The 18429-nt window shown below is 36.8% G+C and overlaps 1 protein-coding gene across 1 annotated transcript in view; it reads right to left on the bottom strand.

Annotated features, from left to right (window-relative positions):
- Positions 1–18429, bottom strand: part of LOC105386718 (lysine-specific histone demethylase 1A) — a 256675-nt gene that overhangs the window by 120780 nt on the left and 117466 nt on the right. The gene's annotated exons all lie outside the window — the stretch shown is intronic.

The raw sequence follows: 18429 nt of genomic DNA, 5'->3' as shown, positions 1-18429 counted from the left end.
GAGATGGATTCCGTGGTTTTGTTGCGAAATGGATATAAATATTGGAGTGGTGTAAAGTAAAGGAAGGTGGTGGTGTTCCTTGAAATTGGGTTGCCATGTTTGTAGAGCTAGTTTATTCAAGTTGTATAGCCTTCACATTATAATTATACACCAAATTATGTCTTGTTTAGGTACTTACCGAAAACTTTTAATTAAAATCTTAAGTAAACTATAAATACCCTTAGAAAAGTACAACTGCGGCTCGCAAAATTAAATACACCGGCGCGGCTAGGAACTAAGTACCTGGGTACTAATTTTTCTAATATGTCAGAACATTGAATAACCATATATTTCAAAACCAATACCAAACACATAAAAATATGTCACAGGAACACCATCTCTTTCCAACTGCTAGTTACGAGTGTCACATCCACACAATTTGGGTCCAACATGTCTGGAACAAGTTTCGTAGCTCCGTGTGCACATCCATCCGTCGTGGGGTGAACGTTCTAGGGCCGACCGCAGTCGAGTGGTTGCGCCTAGTGAATTCGAGCGGGAGCTACAGGAGGGCTCGACACTAGAGGTATAAGTTATATAACCCTGAATGGCTATACAACGATTCAGTAATGTATCATCATAGTCATAAATCGTTAGGATATATCGGTTTCAGGTAAGTATAGTCTAGATCTTCAAGCCTGAAGATGAAAATGTATTCAGTAAGTTTCGGAATACACAAGAGAAAGGCCAAAAATAAAGACATGGATAAAGTAAGTAATTGAATACATTTTAATCATAACTCTTATAGGCGATTTAATGTAGTTATTAGTATAAACAACCACATCCACATCGTGTTAAATTCAAGTTAGTTTCGGAATACACAAGAGAAAGGCCAAAAATAAAGACATGGATAAAGTAAGTAATTGAATACATTTTAATCATAACTCTTATAGGCGATTTAATGCAGTTATTAGTATAAACAACCACATCCACATCGTGTTAAATTCAAGAGGGATTTACTCGACCGTCACATAAAAATAATTAACCACATATTACACAAAATTCGTCTTCCGATTGCTTAAAATAGAGTAAAGAAAAACTGCACTGTATTAGAAACAACTTACCTAATTAACAATAACTAGGTACATTAAAAATACATATATAGAGGTGTCGCGCCTGTCCTGGCAAAACTTGATCTGTTCTAGAGTTCATCACCTTGGTCAAAGGATTTTTCACTCAGTTTAGTCAGGGAATACTTAAAGGGTGGCTCCTACTCCTGGTTTTAACTGCATAAACTGACAGAGGAGTGAAATTTAACCCATAAATAAGTTCACACATTCCTTCACCATAACCGCACGGTTGACCGGGAAAGTGTTTTAACCGATTTGGAACCTGATCCTGTGAAACAGTAAAGTGCAAACTCTATCATGTTACAGAGTTCTCACCGAATGCACCCATAAAATAATGCATTCTTAGTCCCGTGAGTGAATCTTCACTTACTTTTACTACATTATTTAAGGAGCAAGCTCTTAAAAATATTATATGAAATATATGTAATAGACTATAACTAAATATGCATATTTTAAGTATTCCTATTAAGTTAATTATCAAGTGACTAGTATGTAATTAATTATTTTTTATTATTTACATTTTGTTTGAACCTTTACACTGGTTCTACTGTACCTCTTGTAGGTTGGCTAGAACAAAATTATTTTAGCATTTTAGGTAAATCCATATTTTGTACACTTATATTAGGTATATGTAGGTAATATTTGTGCAATAAAGAAATACATAAATAATAAATAAATATACAATAATAATAATAATATAACTTTCTAAGACAAAGTTTATGTGGATATATTAAGAAGGTGTTATACTTACCTACATATTGATATTGACTATTTTTGTGTTTATCATGAGAGAAACAAAGGCGTAAATTTATTTTACTGCCAACGTATTGGCAGAAGGCGAGTCAAAACCACATTTCAATAGACTCATGTCTATTATAAATCAATACGGACGATCATCATTTTCTTTGAAAGAAAAAAACTGTTAAACTAGTAGAAACCATGTCGGTAAAGCATCCGCGTCCAGTTTCCACCTCGGCCATAGCCGAACGTGGCCCATAAATTATACTAGAGAATAACACAGAGGTGAAAAAATAAACGCGACGGCTCGCCGTGTACGGCATTAATCAGAGGCGAGAAGGCGGAGGGAATTTATTTTACGATTGTTACAGAGACGAGGAAACGTTAAAAATGCTGTCGGCCCCATATTGAAACATTGGATCTAGCATCGGCCGCATTGTTCGCGCCGATAAGCCGCTTTGACCCGCACTCGTCGGGCACCTTGTTGATTTTTATACGTAAACTGTCAGATACCACTACGCCAGCGCCCGCCATACACAACTAGTTTCTTTTTTTATTAGTACAGGTTTAGTAAGGAGTCCGACGCCGTATCGATCGTATGATTAAACTATGAGATATCATAATCACCGGTCTATGCGTTTATCGAAAGTATAATCGGAGCGCGGCAATAAATTTGTCTCATTTTAATACGTTAGAGCGTGTAATGTTGTTCTATGAGCGTTCTCGATGTTTAAACTTTAAATCTCATTAGGAGTGAGGCAGACCGGCGCGGGGCGTGCCGCACAGCGCGATACAAAAGAGTTCAACGCAGTGCGGAACTTATAATCTCTCTCGTTAACGTTATAAGACGCAACCTGTTATTTAGGCCGTTATTACGAAAGCAAACAATATCACGTGCGAGTTTTAATGTATTCTACGGTGACTCACATCGTATTAACGAGCTCATTGATAGTAAAATCATTTTGAGTCAAATTATGCTGTTCCATGTAGGCTAGTTAATTTAACTTAATTGGTGGGGTCTTATTTCAATCGTAAGCATGTAGCCTGGTATGATAACTACAAATTAATTCAAGATTCATGTGCACGCACTTCAAGCAACATTATGATTAACTGCTGCATTGAAATGATAAAATTAGACTTTTTCTATTGTTCACATTATTTTGAGAAAACAATGGAATTCGTCTTAAAGGTGAATATACCTCTAATTCAGATTCCAAGTTTTCATTTATGCTCTGAAAATGTTGATAGCATCAGAATAGAATGTTAGTGCTTCAATTTCCAATAATATGTGCATAATTGCTAGATAGCTAACAAGTGTTAAATCGGTACGGTGAATCTGTACATGGGCATGATACATAAAGTCACAATATGTGCATTAAATAAAAGCCTTCGCACAATATAGAAGCGTCAACGCCTAATAGTGAAGTTTCACAGCCGTTAATAACAAGAAACATACCTCACATTCATTCCATCTTTAATGATTTCGAGTGTTTAACACCGAGATAAAATCTCGACAAAGGCAATTTCGTTACCATCTTGTTTTGGTACTTACACTATTCACAGAAGACTAATAAGTTATTCAACGAGCCACCTTATGCTGACCCCTGCTACTGCTTTAGATGGCTAATACAAAAGTCCAAGTAAGGATAGATAAAAAATACAAGAAGGATACCGAGTAACGGGTATTGAATCTTTGTCTAGGATATGGTAATCGTTAACGTTTTTTATAGTTATAAAAACACCTCGCTTATGTTATGATTAAAGAAAAGATAAATGATGTCTTCTTAGACAAAGGTATAATTAGTCCATATTAAAGGTACATTAGGTGCAAACACAAAGGAGAAATATTATCCATAACAGTACTCCCAGTTGAGCATAATATCATAATAAGCTAAAGTAATGGCTGGTTTAAATCTCTACGACGCCGGGCGAGAAATACTATTATAACATTACACTGGCTATGATAAACAGCGTTTTCGTATTCGCCAATTGTTTGGGACAAACAATAGATATCCATAGAGGTAATGACAATAGAAAGAGATAAATATATTGAGAATAGCTGAATGGTGAGTGCGTCGGCGCGAGTTGCGTTTAACCTTAACATAGAGGAGATACAGTTCACTCGTGAGGATTCACTATAAATTTATTGGATTAATTACTCTTTATAGCAACCATATAACTACAAAAGCAATACGGAGATTAGTAACGCAGACTTTATCCAGAAGGTATTGGTATGTTTATATGTTTTAGGTATTTGTATTATTGTAATGACCACTAAACATAGTAAATGGACCTTGATTATGACATTGGGATTAACAGAATATGAAGAGGCACTCATCCTCTACATAGTCTACATGGTGGTAAGTTATGTATGTGTCAGTAATAAAGAATACTATCTAAGTACCGAAGCATTTTAAAATGCAAGCAATTATCATTGTAAAAAAACGACGGATGCTTAAAATAAAAATGTCATCTGGAATGTAATCATAGGTTATGAACTGATGAATAGGTAATGCTACTATACCTTCTCTACACATTCCGGGGTTAAACCTCGATAACTGTACATGACACGCTTGTTACCACGCGACCCACAGACAAGTATACATTTAATGTGCTCGGGGTATCTTAATCAATATCTTTAACTTCGTATCCCGGTCAAAGCTATGTTGATTGCAGATAGGGCATTAACGTGATTGAAGTTTGATTTTTCTGTAAGACAGATGTAATGTAAAAAATATGCAGTTATAATACTATTAATATAGTTATAACTTATAAACTGCCTATTACAAATATATTACAAGAAACATACACAATATAATAAGAACTTTAGTAAAGATCAGCTGTTTTGATCCGCGATTTCAGGGTTTCTAAATATCCACACAATATAAATTAATATTAATGCACATCAGGTGTCAACCTCATTGAGATTTCTTTAGCATTAAACTATGGCCGAGCATTATTTTACATAATGGACAAGTCAACAAAACGTGCCGAATGAAGCGTTTTTTCGACGCGGGCGCGTCGAGTCGGTGAATTATCCCCGCGGTCTGCAGCCGATTGTGCTTTCTCTACTCATTACGTACGGTTTTATTTGCTCTTATTTAATTTAGCGTTTATTCACACTGGACGGTTTCGAGTAGCGTCTCGTTGTTTGTGTTCTTATTCCGTTTGGCACCTTTTGTGACAGAGTGAATGAGCGCGAGGTGTCGGGATGTGCGCCGGCGCAGCTCGCCTTACGCCGCTCCGCTCCGGCGCCTTTCATCGCGCACAAAGCGTAATTGAATCCCACAGAATCCTACGCAGGCCGTAAGATTTAATAGGGCATTTAAACACTCGCATTGGCTATTGTGCGTCGGTTTGTATGCGATTATTCAGCGCTGCACAACGATTCCACGAAAACGTTTTCATGTGTTAGACAAAATGCGATCCGGCGTCGGGGCCGCCATGTGTGGTGTCCATTCGTTTTCATTAAACTTTACACTTAGCATAGGCAAATAAACATGAACCAATGAAAATTCATAAACTCACATTTCTAATAACACAGTGAAAGTTTAATGCATCCTATACTTTACGATACTGTGAATTATTTTAAAATGGTTATGAGTTAGTACCCCGCCAATAGATTACAGTTTGCGGGAATTGTAGTTTATGCAATGTGCATGCGGCCCCGGCGTGGATGTTCTTTATGGGAGGATTTAGAGGAGACGCAGTAAAGGCGTTTGACCACAGGTTCCACGGTAATTGATGCATCCGCAACAACACACCGAGGAACAACAGGAGATGTATTACCGATCATTGGAAAATCAGAGCTATGATTTATATAGATACCTATACGTATTAATAACATGAATAATTTGATAATCAGTAAGTGTTTTGTATGCAAAACTTGCAGCTCAGTATCGTGGATTAAATTATTGATTAGTTCATTCGCTGCAGCCATCCCGATCACAGAGGGGTCACTCTCTGAGACGAAAAACTATGTTTCGCAGGCCTTCTCCGCAAGCCACGACTCCACCTCGTTGTATTAAACGTGCCCATTGCATGCCAGTTCTTGTTCGTTCATTTTTCGTCAGTATAGAGTAACCCTCCTGAGCCGTGCCACACGCCTGACGGCCGCCGCGACGAGTGGCTCATTCAATCGACGCTCATTTCAATAGCCGCGTGCCAGTTACCTCGTAAACTCTCAAATAGATATCTGTAAATCGTCACGTCTACGCACGATTTTACCCAACGTATAGAAAAGTTTCCATATTAAACCATTTAAACGTTTATGTGTGAGCTACAAGAACTATCTATAACATACAGGTATGTGAAATGTACCGACGATTTATAGCTGTGGCATTTTGAATGGCTCTAAAAGATAACTAATGATCATTAGCGGACCGTGGTTTATGGTTTATAATCAGTTTAATAGGGTAACTAAATATGAGACATGTCAATTAAAATAGAGTTGGCAATAGGATATGTTCTGCCAATTTGATAATGTAGTAGTCACGTTTTCAGAATTCGCTGTTCATCTTGCAGAAAGGGGGTTATGTCAGGCTAAAGTTCATATTATTGAGCAAACTTATCATGACTAGCTCTATCTGGGACAACGAAGCATTTCTGCAGTGATCTAGAGCTGCTAGTGCTGAACTGAGAATATACCTTTTTGAATTATGGTTTGGTATTGTTAGATCATGGACTTAAGGACTATTTCTTAGATATTCAAAGAATTTAGTCCTGAAAAAAACATTTATTTATTTATGAACACTTTATTGTACAAAAAAACATATTATTTGTATACTTTATAACGAATATTCTCTTATTATAATACATAATTATATTATAAGAGAATATCAATATTAAAAATAATGACAATCGTAAAACAGACCACCGAAACGGTGGACAATTCACGTAACATAAAACTTTCAAAGAACCTCGAAGTAGGCGGCGCATAAATTAGCTACTCGTAACATATTTAAACATCGGACGTCAATAGAAAACTCATATCCTACTGTTTCCGAGAGTTGGGTCGTAACTTCACCACGCGCAGTGCATCAACTATAAAAACGCAATATCGGGCATCGATCACACGGCATATGCGGGAACAATGGACGGTCGCGGTGGACTCCTATCTAATCGTAATGAATATAAATTTTCAGATGACATTTACGATCAGGGCCGCCGTGATACTGCACCACTGTAAATGCGTTAGATGGAGGCTTTAATACACGCATCCTCCAATGCGATCAACAATAAAACATACCGGTAACTAGGCGGTATCAATTTGTAGCATCGCTAGCGTAAAATATCGCTGTTATCTATCCATTTATCAACAAATATTGTTACGCGTCACTGTTTCAAACGGCTGGCCATCGTTACAGTTATCACTAACTAGCCGCAATTATTTAAGTAAATATAAATGTCTATCTATTTTTACTATGGTAGTGTGGAGGGGAATGAAATCGTTTTAAATTTTACTGGCGCACTAACACTCTGCGACATTATCGACAAATAAAGGATATTACTTTAATGGTGCTATTTTACGAGCTGTGATGCTAAAAGATCGAGATATCGGATTCCCAGCACGCAAATATAATTTTAAAAGCTCAGCTCGCACGCTTCTGTTTTATACACAATAATAAAACAATCATCAACTACCTAATTAAGATTTTTATTAAGAATTATGACTTTGGTTTACGTTATAAATTATTATTATAAATAAGCATATTTAACCAAAATTTGCTCTACAAACGATTATAAAGACCCCATAAAAGCTTTCCGCTCTACCCTAAAACTGAGACCCTTTAAAAAACTTCTAAGAAACATTAATAAGAAGCGGCTTTCGGTGTGTAATCGTTCCCATTACACTGCGTCGGACGGCGGGTGAATTATTTATCACAATGACATCGGCTGGCATATAATTTGCCATGTACGAGGCGGCCTCGGGCCCATTATGCTCTTCGGCAATTCATTCGATATAACGAGGGAGCAACCGTCCGGGCTCTACCGGCCATTCTTCCCGACAACCGGCCCCGAGTCTCGCTTCACTCGCCCGACCACCGGGTAATCGCACATTACTTGATTATACACACCTTTTTATGATTAAAACCTCTTTAGCTGTGTGTGCATTATTAATTCTTCGACGAATCACCGGGTTAGCGTACTCACGTGTACGGATAGTGCAAACCTATTAGGTCTGTCGTAGATGAGGTCTGGTTTGCGGACTTAGAAATTCAATTGGTTCACATCGTGTTTTTTTAAATCGTAGGCTTTTATCTCCATAGGATGAGGAAGTTTCACAGTGAACTGACGTAAGCATAATAAAATTGCAAGTAAGTCGACTTAGCTTTGACAGAACAACAGACAAATAACAAATTCTACTCAGAGATCACATTACACAATGAAAAATTTACGACAGTGCGTAGGCAAAGAGGGTTTACCTTCCTTCTTATTTACGATCGATACCAAAAAAATAATCAATTTTTACAAGCAAGTAATTGTTTAACGTCAAATTACAGTTGCGATAGCATCGGCTGTGGGCGTTTTACTTATGTATGAAAACTAAACAACTAATAAATCAGAAACACCGCAAGCTGTACGATTCACTATCTCTGTTTCGGATTAACATAAAATTATGAGCGTAAAAAAATGATTTTTGATTCAAAGCTCATAGAGAGGAACAAGCATTACGTAGTTATTATTCAGTGTTTATTGCTAAGTAAGTTGGAGTATAATTTATTCCGTACCGTCGACTCTACTTTATAATTTAAAGGCAACGTTGATTTTCATAATCTTTACTTATTGTTAGTACTTGGGCGGTATTAGCTCGGGATTATTGTCAGTAATTAATAAAATGAACGGTACGTTTGAGCTGTGTTGTGAGTTTCGCTATTTTATGGATATTATTGTAATTTCATTCGGATACGGAGAAAGCCTTATATAAGTAGGTATTGGTATATTTGATAATTTTGGATTCAGTATTAGTAGTTATAAAAGATGCGTACGGTACGTTTATTTATTTATTTTGTACAATCAGACATAAAGAAATGAAAATTATGATTTCTAGAAATTATCACCTTTACATCTTTGGCTACCGACTGTTTACTAGGAATCTAAGATCCTATCAAAATAATTGAACCGAGAATCGTTTCAAATTCTAGGCTACTGATTGATCGAGCATCTGACAAGGAATGTTTGACAGGCAACAACGTTCCGTAGCCACATCGCTTATCATATCACTGGCAAAAACTTCTCAGCCCATGAACAGAACAAATGATTAATTATTGTCGGAACAGTGAACTATGGCACATGTTAGCGTACAGTCGTACACGTGGACACAAGATGCCAAACAAGGCATGGAGGCAAAGCATTTAGGACTCTATTCATTAAAGGTGAAAGTGGAAGTTCACTTGGCTAATTTGGATGCATTCCAAATCTGAGTACCTAACCGTCTGCGGCAGCAGCAAACTTAACAAAAGTTGACGTCTAATTGATGTATTGAGAAGAAAAAAGACTTGAGACCGTTAAGTTGTTAACAATATTGTATACCAGTTTAGCATATTGGCCAAATTATACACAAAAGTTGGACATACTTATAGAATTCATGAAACAATATAATAATATAGTAGAACATTATACGACGACCGAATGGCGTAGTAGTTAGTGACCCTGACTACTGAGCCGATGGTCCCGGGTTCGATTCCCGGCTGGGGCAGATATTTGTTTAAACACATATATTTGCTCTCGGGTCTTGGATGTGCCCGTAAAATGGCAAGAGGCCCGCCCCCTTATTACATTGGGACTTACATAACACTCTGGCGAAAAGTGGGTGCAGCAATGCACCTCTGCCTACCCCGAAAGGGAGTACAGTAGTACAAGGCGTGAGTGCGTGTTTTTTTTTTTAGAAAATTATACTCATTTTATGGCAACTCGTGAATGGTGCAAATTTGTTAATGACATACAACACAATACTTACAATACTATTATTAGATTATACCATTATAATGGTATAATCTAATACAAATTATCTAAATAAACCAAAAATAACTACATAATGATATTATTTCAGGGCTTCCTTCAACAATGACGAGGGTTGAGGTCAGAGACCGTATTAGCCGACTGTATATCCCTGTCGATAGCAACATATTGGTAACAGCGTGACGAAATTTACTCTGACGCAGGCATCGGCGCCATTAAGCCAATCCGCTAGCCAATAAGGTGGACACTTGACGTATGCCTTTCCATTAGGGTTAGCGAACAAGAAATACATCACCGCGGGCTTTAATCAAAGACGAGAAAGAAGCCGGCAAGATTAATACGCACGGGGAAAGAAAGCCGTTGAACGGTGAAATTGGGGACTGCTTGTAGCGAACTAGCCGCGGTGGGATGACTGGCCCGATACACCCTCCTAAGCGGAACTTTCAACAAACAGGAATAAGTGAGGATGTAGCCTACACCTATACATACACCTCATTGGTGATACCAGGCGAAGCAGCAACACTCAGCATCGATACTCTTACCATATCAGCATCTCTTCCAGGCAACCTTTGGGTGAAAGAATGACTTAGAGAATAGATGAGTACCGTGTAGAAATATTGTAGTAAACATACACGTACTTTTAATAATAAATACATGCATACATTTTGAAAATACTTATATACATTATATACTAAACTATTATACTTACATAAATGTACCTTCAGGGTTACCTTACCCCAGCAAATTAACCCAAAAGTTAAAGACGTAATCAATTTATCCGTCGGCAAAAAGAAGGCAACTTGTCTAATACAGAGGCGCTGGGGCCTCAGAAAGGGTTAATTAGTACGAGTGACGTCGCGGTCATCCAGATGAACGTCGAACTTTAGCGGATCACCAATTCCAATGCTTTAATATTGTTTCAAACTTAGCCCCAGCTTTCTTTAATTAAAATTAACGACGCAAAACTCTGACAGTCAAACGAATTATTAGTACAGCAGCAAACTTTTAATTAGTTAGCCTCTTTCCTTCTATACTTTGGTGCATTTACTCTTCAGGAGTAATTTGAATTCTTTCGTTCAGATCGCGATGTTTTATTTCTTATAACTTTCTTGGTGGAGCCAAATCGAAATAACATGAGGGAGATTTATCACTGCAAGTTTAGAATTGTATTAAAACTTGATTCGAGGAGTATAAAAGTCTAAGAGACTTGGATATCTTCGGCTGCGTGGGTTTGGTGCCCTCAAAGAATATTAAGTGCAAAGGTAACATTTTATCTCTATAATACTACTAAACTTTGACTATCTGAAACCAATTCAGAAGCTACTTAGATTTTATGACTTACAGTCTACAAAACTTTGCCAACAAATTGGAAAACGATGTAAGAACGTTAACAAAAATCCTAAACTTATTCATAATTAGGCCAGGTATTGTTTTATTATTATAGAGAACGAAAACGGATACAATTAAGATTTATTTCGAATGTAAACTTTCAGTTTCAATTTATCTACTTACAAATAAAAAAATCATAATTGGCATCAACGAATCAAAAATCTTATCCAACAAAGCCGAATGAATATGAATACATAGATTGAAGCTTACTTTTTCTACCAGGATATTGCCTATCATCTTTAAGTGTGGGAAATTCATATATCACCGTATTATAATTATTATTCCAACATATGCCTAAATAACCGTTTTCATTTCAAACAGGACTCGACAAAACACGGAAGAAAATAAATTATCTTGATTCAATATGGAAATAAAAAGACCATTTTATACCGGAGTAAGTTTAGTACTATAACTTTATCGTTTTATGATCTCGTTTATACTAGTTTTATGGCTACGGATCGAATGGAATTCCACTCAGCAATAAAATGACTTGCGAGATTTCGTAAAATAAATAAAAGTGAATTCACACTTGTTATCGGTTCATCAGCGCAAATTGTCCCGGGTCATTGTGAGTGTGACGGGACTGAGCAGCCGGCTCGCACCTCCGGGACCGGTCCGGCACCGGGGCACGGCAAGGTGCCTCTCAATTGGAGCCGCATCTTCCACTCGGCGCCTACGCGGCCCGACGTAAACAAATCGTGAGATGGGATCGATGAATATTAAACAATCTCAAAAATAATTTCCATCGCCATCGCTATCGATGAGATAAAATAAATAATTCTCACCAAATAAACCGGGAAAAAGAAACATTGATTGCTTCATAAATTGTCAAAACTTTTTCGTGTAGCAATCAGTTTTCAGTTGTTTTTTCTGACAGTGAACCGGCTATGCAAATCAATTAATTATTTTTGATTCGCATATAAATCGATTGAACTGTTGAGCTTTGATAGATGCAAGGTTAGAATTACTAAAATATTGATTGGAAAATGTTTGCCGAACGGTCATTTTCGATTTGCATAAATTGAAGAGGTGAAATAAGAAATAGGAACGTCGGAAAGAATGTTAGAAACAATAGCGGCGCGGCGTCGATAACTAGCAAACAGGTAACCGAGCGAGATGAGAACAGGCGATAGCGCGAGTCGAGGCTGCCCGGAGCGCGCCTCGCTTACACCAAACACAACGGCCATCGAACTTGACAAATTGCTTACGCTCCTAATATTCAGACACCTCGCCCAACGAGATAATGGCTAGAGGTGCCCATTTAGATTCAGCTGCTTCACTGATCCACTCATTTATCCCATGCTATTCAATCAGTTTGATCAGCTCTTCCGCTCACGATTTATTTCGCGCTCTGTAATTTTAATAATAAAACAGAGTCGAACAGATAAAAGTTGCGAAGTTATGCGTGAATATTGTGTTTAAATTATTTGTTAATCAGATTCACGGAATAAATTCGGTATCATAAAAACTTGACACCTCTAATAGCAGCCGATATCTGGCTATACATCTGTACAATGTTGAAATGGTGAGATAAGTTCGGCTTGATGTGAGGAACGTGGAAGAGACCAGTGACGCGGCTAGTGATGTGACTCGCATCCTAACAGACGGATTAACGGTTCACTTTTTATTGCACATTTTAATCATCTTGAACTCTTGACAGGCAAGTAATGATTTTTTTGAAATCTCTAACAGCTTAGCATAAACCCTCGGGATAAGTTTATGATCAATTCAATCTTACGCGTCTGCTGTACATAATGTATAATTTCCTTTTCCACACCTACAATCAGTAAAGCAGCGGTAAAGCCATTTGCTGGGAATCTAATAAATTTTATTTAATGTGGGTATCTGGCTCGTCAGTCGGGGAACTAGTTTGCTGAACAAACGCGGGAGTAGCGAGGCTGTTTCGTCTGTCGCATATCAATACGGGAAGCATACCTAATCAATATGTTAATATCTTAGATAAGAAAGTCGGATTCCTACGCGCGTGTATAAAAAAGACGCCGATGTCGACAAGTAACCCACATTCTAGATTCTTCAGATAAATAAGGTAACATTCCTTTTTATTAACTGTGACATTTTGGGAATTCTCGAGATACATACAACACACATTAGAATAGTCTTACATTTTAGTTCATATTAGAATGCTATGACTGAAAAAGAACTTTGTATTCGAAAAATTATAGCATTCTCTGTTATTAAGTAATATTGAATGCAATAGATTGAAATGCAAATATAAAATAATGAAGTTACATTATTGAACAAATTTATTCTTAATTAAATTCACAATTGCTTAAATCATAGCAAGACATGAAATGTTATATTATAAGCCTTTTATAGGGTTTAGTTTAGCGCCAATTCCCTACGAGAAACTACTCCATATTATGGCAACTAATTCAAAAAGCGCATGCCGTAAAGGCATGATTGGCTTTACGTTAAATATCGTTATGCCGATCGTAAAAGTCAACAGTAATTAGGTGGGTTTAACCTGGCAAGTCGATATCAGCTGATTACTGAAGAAATACACTCGTTCTTTGCTGATTTATTGTGCACTCGCTTTTCATTTCACATTTTAGGTAAAGGGAATATGTATAAATAAAACTATTGCTAAAATTCAACTTCAAAGATTATAATTAATGTTATCATTGTATTCCGTTACATAAAGTTGTTTGCAATATCTGTCATAGCTTAGCAGGACGTATGTGGTTGTGAATTTGTTAGTTTTATTATATTTTATTAATTAACTTTCCAGGATATTGCATCCAAATATCACTGACATATTACTAAACAAAAAAATATCTTAAACATTGTATTAAATATAACAAATGAGATGACTTCACGGCTGTCGTGAACGGAATTCTTGTTAATTTGACACAATCATCGGCCATTAGCAATTAAAACCGGATCACTATTATATATTTTGAAACACAATTCGAAAAACGCTGTTATTGCCACGTATTAAGACTGAACATTTTGAATGAGACCGTCTAGTTGGTCAGTCCATCAACCTTCCGACCATGAAATCTGGCGCCCACTACGAGTATACATCCAAAACTGTTCCATTTTTAATCAGTATTCATCCATTTCAATACAGATAAACATATATTTGATAACGTTTCCAATTATTCACCATGTGGAAAGATTTTAATTAAGAGTCCGTTATTATGTAAATATTCAGCAAATAACAATTTATTTTTCCGATCAAAGCCTAGATAAGAAAAATACACTAGAGTAATAGATAGCGAAATATTCATCAGGCAGAAGTAGTTAGTGTCAGGAATTTATATATTTAATAAATAAATACATTAAAATTTCTCAAGAATAACATTGAGCTCTTCTTTCATAAATTTTGTTGCAAACGATCAACGAAGCCATTTAATTAAATTTGGTAAAAAAATCACACACTCATAATAGGTATAACTAACATTAGAATGTAAAAGTAAAAAGTCAAACGCATGCGTGTAAGATAATCCGAAGTCGGTCAAACCTATTTCAATACTTCAATATGATAAACGATTCGTTCGGATCGGCAATTAAGACGAACTACACGGAGTGAGAGCTTTTAACAACAACCCGGGCACAACCGTGAAATCTCTGCACTATTAACAGTTCACAATAATTTTAAACACACATTAACGATTTGCAGCTGATTCGCCACGCCATATGAAATCGAAGTAGGTCAGTAGTTTTATTTTATGTATGGGATTTAGATAGTACTCATTGGTAAGCCATTATGCCGGCGAACTGTTAACTTAATCACTGTATTTTTTGTAGTTATTTTTGAAGTGCATACATAGTAACGTTGAACTGTATCCCACACGAGCGTATGTGACTATGCATGCGCCCCACATTGAGACAGCACGCATCGATGCTTCATGCTCCGGATTCGGTCCATCTTTGTCACCTAAATTTCTCAGTCAACGAGCCACGAGTTTGAACCTAGGGTCACAGCGGCTGACGTACTTTCTACTACCTTGTTAACACATTTCAATACTGCCGACAGCACTTTGACGGATCTTACTTGGGAAACAACTTTGAATTCTCGCCTTTATGACTGAGAAAAAATACTATATTTATCATGCTTTCCATTATGGGCGGGACCTCGGTTAAGCACTTGTCAGGCGGGACGTGAAATTAATTACAGCATTAAGATTAAAGTATTTCGACTACAAATTCGAGTGACTTAATCGAAGCCACGTCACCGGCAATTGAGATACCAGCCAGCACTGACACGCTCTTATCGCAAACGTAATAATGACATACGGTCATACGCGATTTTAGCACATCACAAAAAACCTCAAAGAAAATATGCGACGTATGAGTGCCGATTTCCATATTTTTTTTATGTTATCAATGGTGAATCTTCAATGTTTATAGATATTTATAGGTATATCAAAAAACAAAACCTATCAAATTATCTATTTTATTGCATGCGGACTGGATGGGAAAAGCGGTTATTCTAGAGAACCTATATTGAATGAGGATGTGATGTCACCTCAAACGATTCTCATGGTCGGCCGTGACAGTAAATCGATCGGATATAAAATAAAAAGAATGAAATATTAAAGTATAAAAACGTCTCAGTTACTTGATGGGCTACTATTTCTTTATTTGGCTACTGAGGTAGGAATATCGATTTTTATTTCATTTTTACTAGTTGTCTTAGGCCTATGAAGGAATTTTGTAAAAGGTTGAAGTAATGTTTCGTCCAATCTGATGTGGTTTTATCATTATGTGGGGCGTGAAGTAGAGAGCCTGGAGGAGAGGTCACGTTTCCTAGTTATCAGCTGTAAGGCAATAAAAACTGTGGCGCTCTCGCCGCGGCCACGGCCGTCGTGTGAAGTCACGGACTTTATCTGATGAGCTTCCACAAGCTTAATATGTAGAATATTAAACAGACCGTGAGACTAGCCAAGTTGGGAAATTTCGCACTAAACGCTGCATATTAGTTTGAAAACTTCTCATGTGCGGTGGGTAAATTATACTCGTATATCATTTGAGACTGAATGTGACGAAATGTTGCTTGAAAATGTACACAGTAACTCTGTTAATCTCAGTTATGTCTGCCTTTACCCTATTCATGTGACATCGAGAACACAACGTACACACGGCAACTCCAAATGGTTAGCAGGGCACACAAACGTAGTGTATGTGTGCACACTAACGTGGTCTATGTGTGCAATAAAGCAGAAATCGGTAAATACACCAGTAACAAACCCCACACACACACACACAACAGCACAAACGAGTTTGCGCGTAGGCAAACGCCCTTACACCAGCTGTGACATAAACATATCAACCGGTCGAGTAAGTCAAATAGTTATAAAATTGACTTGAAGCAAAATTTCACAGCTTGTAGCTATACTCTTCGTAGCTCATTGGTAGTATGTTAGACTTATGAAACATAGGTCGTGAGTTCGAGTCCACTGATGGGGTATATTTATTTTACTTTATTTAAATTTAGCGTTAATTTAAACGCTGTTGAGTATAGAACATATTTATTTGAAATTGACAAATGACTACAAGCTGCATAGCTGTCGACTATTTCTCTTCGCAAAAAATATATGATTCGTTCTTCATTTGAGAAGTAAAACCATTCTACCCTCATACAATATGAATAAACGAAATAAGTTTTTAGTTTTAGTGACAATTCACCTCTGCGTCTGCATAGTGATTCACTTTGTGATTTGTCAATTTATAATTAATTTATCTTCGCAGTCACTATGGAAAGTCATTTAACCATGTTCAAAAAGGCGGAGATAATTGTATTATATGAACAAAATATTACAATTAGTGAAATCGCAAGACGTTTAATGATATCGGTAAGTAACATAGAACTGCAAATATAATTTTATTTGACCGTTAGAATATTTGTATTTGTATATGCTTAAGTATTTGTATTTTTTGTTTGCAGAGGAGAACTGTTCAATTATGGGTTCACCGATACGCAGATTTGGGACATGTAGACAGTAGTCGTCTATACGGATGCATCACCACGCCATCGAGAAATCGTAGCTGCACATAGCGCTGATCCGTTCTGCAGCACCTGTTCTACGGCCACAACACATAATCTATCCCTACGAACCGTACGGGTTCACTTGCGTGCTGCTGGGTTGCGGTGTCGGAGGCCGACGAAGAAAATTGCTCTAACCGATCAGCATCGTCGAAACAGAGTGCGTTTTGCGACTGACTATTTTAAACTTTGATTGGTGCAACAATGTGGTGATATTTAGTGATGAAAAGTCATTTAAATCAGACAAGGATGGACGTAAGATATTATGGCGAAAAAGTGGTGAAAATTATAGTTATTGGGGTTAGCTCAGTAATTTTTATTTTTCCATTTGTATAAGACTTTAGTTATTTGGTTAAATACTTATTATTATTTACAATTATGGGTAAGCCAATGTGTTAATGATGTTATTGTTACTGAGGTTGGAATAAGTTATCTTATTTCTAGCTAATTAACATGTTGTTTCATATAACTAATGACTTGCCTATTTACTTTAGTAAAACAGCCAGTCCATCCTTTTCTGATGTTTATTATTATTTAAAACTGCTAATTGAAAATTTTCCTTATTAATATAAACTACAACTATGTTTTAAAACGAAAAACAACAAAAACGTAACATCCTTAATGTTTATGTTACGGCAAGAATAAATTTGGTTATTTTAACACTTAATAACTTGTTTCATTTACTTTCTGTGTTGCTTTTATTCGTATATACTACAATGCTATTATTAACCATCTTAAAAAATTAATTAAATCTATAAAAAAAACAAAAAAGGAATATTGTAAGTTCAGTGGGATTTGAACCACCATACCGAAAGTTGTAAGTCTTGTATCATACCAACTGAGCCATTCAATCTATTACAATGCCTTGCAAAATTTTGCTTCATATCATAAAAACAATGAATCATTGTCACTGGCACAACTACATGCTTACAATATCCATGTGTGGGTTGCCCAGAACTAAATAATTACGTCGACGTCGCCGACACACACATACACTACCTACGTTAGTGTGCCCTGCCGACCATTTAACGTTGCCGTGTGTACAGGTAAACCGTTGATGAACGTTTTCATTCTTCGACCGAACTGTATATAATATGATCTACGCGTGGCTGTAACCAGGGCGAATGACCAATAACAAGAGGGTACAGTAAATCGAGTGACGACAGTCCGCTACCGTGATCGGGCAGATAATAACTAATACAGGGCCAGGAGCACACGTGAAGA

Source organism: Plutella xylostella, chromosome 23 (genome assembly GCF_932276165.1).
Source record: "Plutella xylostella chromosome 23, ilPluXylo3.1, whole genome shotgun sequence".
Lineage (NCBI taxonomy): Eukaryota > Metazoa > Arthropoda > Insecta > Lepidoptera > Plutellidae > Plutella > Plutella xylostella.
The sequence above is the reverse complement of the archived record's forward strand: the minus strand, read 5'-3'. Positions and strand labels throughout refer to the sequence as shown.